The 6,933-nt window shown below is 38.9% G+C and overlaps 1 pseudogene; it reads left to right on the plus strand.

Moving 5' to 3' along the window:
* Positions 1–4,649: 4,649 nt before the first annotated feature.
* Positions 4,650–4,719, plus strand: LOC123850386 (U4 spliceosomal RNA; annotated as a pseudogene).
* Positions 4,720–6,933: the final 2,214 nt, after the last annotated feature.

The following is a 6,933-nucleotide window of genomic DNA, read 5'->3' on the forward strand; positions in this document are numbered from 1 at the left end:
ACTGGAGTCCATATTTGGTTAAATTTTCTTTACCCTGGCTCTTCAATGAAGGACAACCTACACTAAGCATGTAGCTGTGTGTCAAGTGTTACACCAAGCATTTTCCCTGCGTTACTCCGTTTAATAAAAAAAAAAGAAAAAGTGTTGAAGAAATCAGCAGTGTTCTAATTCCACAGATGGAGAAACTGGGACTCAGAGTATAAATACAATTCTGATTGGGAGATTGTAAGAAATCTTTGCTAGTGGATATAGATTTATTTCCCTGTGATAAGTTTTAAAAGGCAATGTGGTACAGCTCACATCGCAGGATTCTAGAATACTAGATTTGTGTCCCTTACAAAATGCAAGGCCTTAAGAAAAAATACGAACCTCTCTGAGTTTTATTTTCCTCCCCTCTGTGGTATAAAAGAGAATGTATGAAATTTGGATACAGAGATCACAGACAGAAATTCTGGCTCCACCATTTACTAATGCTATGTCTTAGGTTAGCTTTCCCAAAAGCAATGTCTGGAATGAGGATTCATGCACATGTTACTTATTAAGGAAATGCTCCCAGGAGAGACTGATAAGGGAGAAGCAGGAGAGGGTTGGGATGAAATCAAGTAAGGGTGTGATTTCACATGAAGTCCCCATCTCAGCCTGATCCCATAGGGAGCTCTGGAGCATGTTACTTCTCAGAGTTTGTCCTGACTCAAGGCAAGGGAACTGGGTTTTCACACTGCTGCACCCATCTTTCATTGGTAAGAGCCACTTGGGAAGGATATGAACTCCCAGTACTTCTGGCTCTCTGCTTGTGCTGGGTAGTGGCCAGAGATAAGGTAGACATAAGAAGATCTGAGTGGAGGACTCTGAGATTCTGGGTGTGACATTTTACTTTTCTATTTTATTTCCCTATCTTTAAATTGGTCAGCTAGATTCTATTATTTCCATTTGTATAATTGTTCCACGTGTAAAAAAAAAAAAAAAAAAAAAGCACGTTTCTTTCATTAGAACTTAAGATTCTTAGACCAGAGATCTTTATTTTATTCAGTAACAAAACTCATACTCTTACAAGACTGTCTAGCCATAGATGGATCTCAATGAATATCTAACAAAGAACTGGATTATGAAGAAATGGGTATTCACTAATTGCTGGATAAGGGTTGTTTTCATGACTATCACATTAATCTGCTAATTATATCATTGAAATAATCTGTATTCTTACAGTATGCTTGCCACACGTATCATACTCTATAATCATTGGAAAGACACCAATGGATCCAGATACTGCAAAGTTACTTTAATGAAAATGATACTGAAACACATGGAGATATTTACTTAAAGAAGGAGATAACACAGTATGCCCTAGACCAGGGTGTAACTTCCCAGTCCCCAGCTCCCCACAGGAACAGAATGCTAGGAATGATATCACTGCTTAGAATGAAGACTACACACATAGGTATAAGTCCCCTTTTCCATGTTTTATGGGGCTTTATGTCCTAAGTGCCTCCCTGTCATCTTGGAGACTTGGCTAAGCAATGGCCCCCTTATTGGGTATAAGAAACTGGAATTGGTAATGACCTAGACTCCATAGATATGGACCTGAACATCATGTGGGTTTGTAGATTTCATTTGTATAACTAGCATTGTCCATTAATCCTTAGGCTGAGAAAGTAAAAGTATTTTCCTAAGCAAAAGAAGACAGTTACAAAAAACACATACTGTATGATACATTTATATGAAATGTTTCAAGTAGGCAAATCTGCAGAGACAAAAAGTAGATTGGTGGATTGGGGGGGAATGGGGGAGTGATTACTAATGGATACAAGATTTTTTGTGTGTGATAAACATGTTTTAAAATTAGATTATAATGATGGTTGCACAACTCTGTAAATATACTAAAAATCATTGATTTGTATACTTTATTTTTATTTTTTATTTTTTTTAAAGATTTTATTTGTTTGACAGAGAGAGACACAGCCAGAGAGGGAACACAAGCAGGGGGAGTGGGAGAGGGAGAAGCAGGCTTCCCGCTGAGCAGGGAGCCCGATGCGGGGCTCAATCCCAGGACCCTGGGATCATGACCTGAGCCGAAGGCAGACACTTAACGACGGAGCCACCCAGGTGCCCCTGATTTGTATACTTTAAACAGGTAAACTTTATGGCATATAAAATAGATCTCAATACTATTTAAAATCACCAGTGAAGTATCCAGAATGTATAATATAGGCAAATGAAAATCTCTGAGGGAGTATGCCTTCCTCTCAGGTCCCACTGGATTGTCCCAGAAAAATTGTGAGCTTGAAAATGAGCTCACAATTTTAATTACAAAGCACACAATACAATAATTCAATGTGCAGGAGTCAGCAGACATACCAAACAAAAGGGTTAAGTCCCCAAGATATTTATCAGTTAGTCAACCTCTCTGAATCTGTTTTGACCTGTGTATCAATGGGGATGATAACAGTCTCTACCCTTTAGGATTTATCATAAGGATTAAATGAATATTAGCATGTCAATCATTAAAAATAGTGCCTGACAGAAATATGCTGTATAAGCATGATGTATAGGTGTTAAATATTGGTAATTGGTAATAGATAATAAATATTAAGTGTAATTTACTATTAACAACAAAAACAAACAAAAAGGACTAAACTGAAAAATGGAAGTTGACACATAGACATGTAATAATAATTCACAAGTGACATAAACATAGTTGGAACACATGTGGAAGGATGTTTGACTTTACAGGAAAACAATTCTATGCACCTTCAATTTAAAAATATATGCTATTTTATTTTTATGAGATTGGCAATGATTAAAATATTTTTTGTATAGTGCCCAGAGGTTGGTAAGGAGGGATGGCAATGGACTGCATCCCCCATACACAGTTGGAGAGAATGTAAAATGGAACAAACCCTTCTAATGAATATTTGGACAAGTTTATCAAAAAGCATTTCATATCATTATGAAATCTCTCTCTTTTTTTAAAAAGATTTTATTTATTTATTTGACAGAGAAAGACACAGTGAGAGAGGGAACACAAGCAGGGGGAGTGGGAGAGGGAGAAGCAGGCTTCCCGCCGAGCAGGGAGCCCGATGTGGGGCTCAATCCCAGGATCCTGGGATCATGACCTGAGCCAAAGGCAGACGCTTAACCGACTGAGCCACCCAGGTGCCCCTCATTATGAAACCTCTTATTAAACTTTTTTTCAACCAAGAGCCAAGGACAAGAGAGATAAGCTTTCTTTAATGGAAAAAGACACAGAACATGTAAAGGCATTTACATAAAAAGGAAATAATAGCATTATGTTGGACTGGGTTGTCACTTCCCAGGCTCTACAGGGACAAACTGGCATAAATGATACTGTTTCTCAAGAGGGCAGATGTAAGAGTAGTCCACCTTTAACAGAGGCATAGAATTTTGAGAGTTCTGACTTGATGCAGAAGTCTAAATTTCCATTTCCATCCAGGATCAGGCCCAAATCCTTCTCTCCAGATCCCCTGGGGTAATTTAATCCCAACCCTACGTTACCAAGACCCCAACAAAAGCCTCACCCACCCTCCTTGGGCGGCCACAGCATAAACTTGTTTGATCATCATCTGGATCTCAATTCCTTCTTTGGTTTTTTGATTCTTAGGCATTTTTCTTACTTTCTTGTGAATTCAACTATGCATTTAAAAGGAACTCTCATATTAATTATATCTAGGATTTCTAAGTGTTGTGTTGCTGTGGAGCTTTTCAATTCCCTAGCCTATGCTATGGTGAAAAACAAAATTTAGTTTGAAAATGATCTACACAGTTGCCAAACCTCATGACCCTATGGGGCTAGGAGAAAAACCTAGAGTCACACGTAAAGGCCTCTTCAAGAATAAGCATAAAAGAACAAGGGGACACTACGTTTGGCCAAGCACTGGGACACTGCAGATTTTCATCTCTTTCTATGGCTCTCTATATAGTCCTCCACTGTGCTGTCATGGGTTGCATGTGCACATACCTAGGACTAATCATAGTGTCTGATAGATACTGTCAGTTTACGAGTCCATCTCTCCTGGATGACTGTTGCCTCCGTAGTAGCCAGCAAGCTCTTGTCTTTAAAACTGTATCCCAGTTCCTCGAACTACATCCCCCACCACAGTACGTGCTCTGTGCATACTTATAGAAATAATCAGTGACTTTCTTCTTAGAAATATATCTAATGGGTTGGTAGGAAGAGAAGGTCTTAGGTGAAATGTTTTGGATCAATTGGAATAAATGATGCATTTTTTATTTCACGAGTATTAATTGAACACCTAATATAACTATAGCCACTTTCTATGTCCTGAAAGATAGGTATACTTTGTTTGATGGAATAGCTGTTTTTGTCAGGATGTCCTTTAAATTCCATTTTAATAGGAAGAATGTCTGTGTGTGTGTGTGTGTGTGTGTGTTGGGGGGAAGATTTCTCCCATCTAAATAGTTAACATGTTTTATATGTGATCTAAAGACAAATGCTTCAGTGTAGTAGCAGAAATGTCTCCTAGACAAGCCTGCCAGAGGTAGATATTTTCTAGCTACGTGACCTTCAGTCAGTTATTTCCTTTTACCAAGTATCAATTTTCTCCTACATGCCTTCCACGGTTGTTAGGAAAATTGAGAAATGTAAATAATGTCTATAAAATACCTGGCCCAGCTTTGCGCAGTGGCAGTATCATAGCCAATGAGGTTTATCCGAGGCGCGATTGTTGCTGATTAAAATACCTGGCCCATAGTAGGTGCTCAGTAAGTCATAGCTGCTGCTGTTACATCATGCCAGGGGAATTCTTTTAAAATGTGAGAGTTAACTCCCTTACTGAATCTGTTTTCCAAGTTCAGGGCCTAGATACTTACTTTCTTTAAGATAGAGCACAATGTGACTTCTTGTTACTGGTTCTAATCCTGTGAAATGCATATCGCAACGGGTGATTATGCCAGTTAGGACAAGACAAGATTGAGCTTGCATATTTTCTTTAGACATCAAGTAAGCATGAAGTAAACCTCCTTTTTTGGCATTTCCAAAACAGAGTCAGCAGCAAAAGTATAGCTAGTGCCATAATGTTGATGCCTTGAGGTTCTCTAAAATGCAAACCTACTTGATATGGCAAAAAGTTGACCACATTGGTTACTATGAAAACCTCAGGATGTCCAGACAAGCCCTTAGGGCATCAAGGGCTAGGGTATCTCACTGCCCCCTGTCTCTAAATGAGGAGCATCTCAGAGAGACCTTTTACCACATTACCACATTACTCTCATCTGGTGCCAAGAATGTGCTGGAAAAGCCAACAGGAAGTGAAAACTAGCCAATCTGTAAAATTTTCTCATGCCTCTGTTATTTCCCAATGTATGCTTTCATTGATCTCTTAGAGCTCTTGAGGCTGGAATGGAGAACAATAGCCTCAGGCAATGCATGGTCTGACCTTTGTAGAGGTCTTTCCTTCTGCCTTCTCTGGTCAAAATGGGGGGTCAGATTCCCATGAGTGGGCAGCACAGCCACAGAAGAATCTTGTCCATAGCTCCCATGTCCTCTTATTATGAAGAAGCCATAGAAAGGGGTGGTAGGGAGAATATCAGACTTGGAGTGCTACCTATAAGCCTAAAGGTCTTGGGGACATCATTTTTATATCCCCAGGTCTTCATTTCTCATCTGTAAAATGGAGTTAATGTCTAGCTTATGGGATTGAAGTTAGGATTCCCTGAGAAACATTTTTATTTGTAAATGTTAAATGCCTATACAATTGGGAGGCTTTTGGTTTTTGCTACATCTCCCAACACTAGAGGGAAATGAAACACCCTCCCTTCTTCTTTCATTTCTGACATTGTCTTATCCACAATATGGGCAAAGATTAGGAAAAAAAAAAAGACTATAAAAATGTCTTTTATTTCAGAGAGAGAGAGAGAGAAGTGGGGGAAGGGAAGAGATTGGTTTATTCTGAAGAACTGGCTTATGTGAATGCGGGGGCCCTTAGGTCTGAAACCCATAGAGCAAGCTGGCAAGCTAGAAGTTCAGGTAAGAATTGATATTGATGTTGCAGTCTTGAGTTCAAATTTTGCAGAACAGCAAGCTGGAAACTGAGGCAGGATTTCTATGTTGCAGTCTTGAGAATAATTCCTTTTTCAGAAAATCTCAGTCTTTATTCTTAAGGCTTTCGATTGATTGGGTGAGGTCCACCCATGTTATAGAGAATAATTTACTTTATTGAAAGTCTAGTAATTTAAATGTTAACTACATCTAAAAAATACCTTCGTTAGGTATTCATATCCAGACTGGTGTTAACTAAACAAATAGGTACCATAGCCTAGCCAAATTGACACATAAAATTAACCATGATAGCACCAAAGACTGTAGAATTTCCAAATGGAAAGGACTAGGTCATGGTTTGGAAACACAAAGCCTTAGGAAGCACATGACCTCTGGTCTCCAGCATCTAAAGGGCAATTGTTGAGCTAGACTTGCTTATTGAGGTCACTGAAGGCCCAACAATGACCAAAAAGTACTACTCCAGAGAGCCTAACTCTGGCTAAAAATAAGGAAGAATGTTCTGTCAGTTACGTGTGTTGGATTCTAGTTGTTTTGTTTCAATGGAGGCCTTCACAATAAAGCTGCGCTGTTGCGCTCATGAAGTCTAAAATGGGATGGGATGCTGTATCAGATGGGACAGCTCCAGGCAGCATCCAAGGCCCTCCTAAAGAATAGGATTCTATGATGTCAAGTAGATATTCTGAATTTTCAAATTGCAGTTTATTATTATGTGAGGCACTTCCTCTTATGAGGATATAGATTACCTTCTTTCAAGAAGTAAATGTAAATATTTCATTTAGTTAGTGTTTTACTTTCCCTGTTGGCATTTTTTTTCCCAAAGGTGCTGATTCCTATCTGACATAAGATTCATTTTAGGCTTATTGCTTTCTCAATGTTATGCCAGAGCAAGGTTGAAG

Source organism: Mirounga angustirostris, unplaced genomic scaffold (assembly GCF_029215605.1).
Source record: "Mirounga angustirostris isolate CCGP_5_RB_7025 unplaced genomic scaffold, mMirAng1.0.hap1 SCAF_15, whole genome shotgun sequence".
Taxonomy (NCBI): Eukaryota; Metazoa; Chordata; class Mammalia; order Carnivora; family Phocidae; genus Mirounga; species Mirounga angustirostris.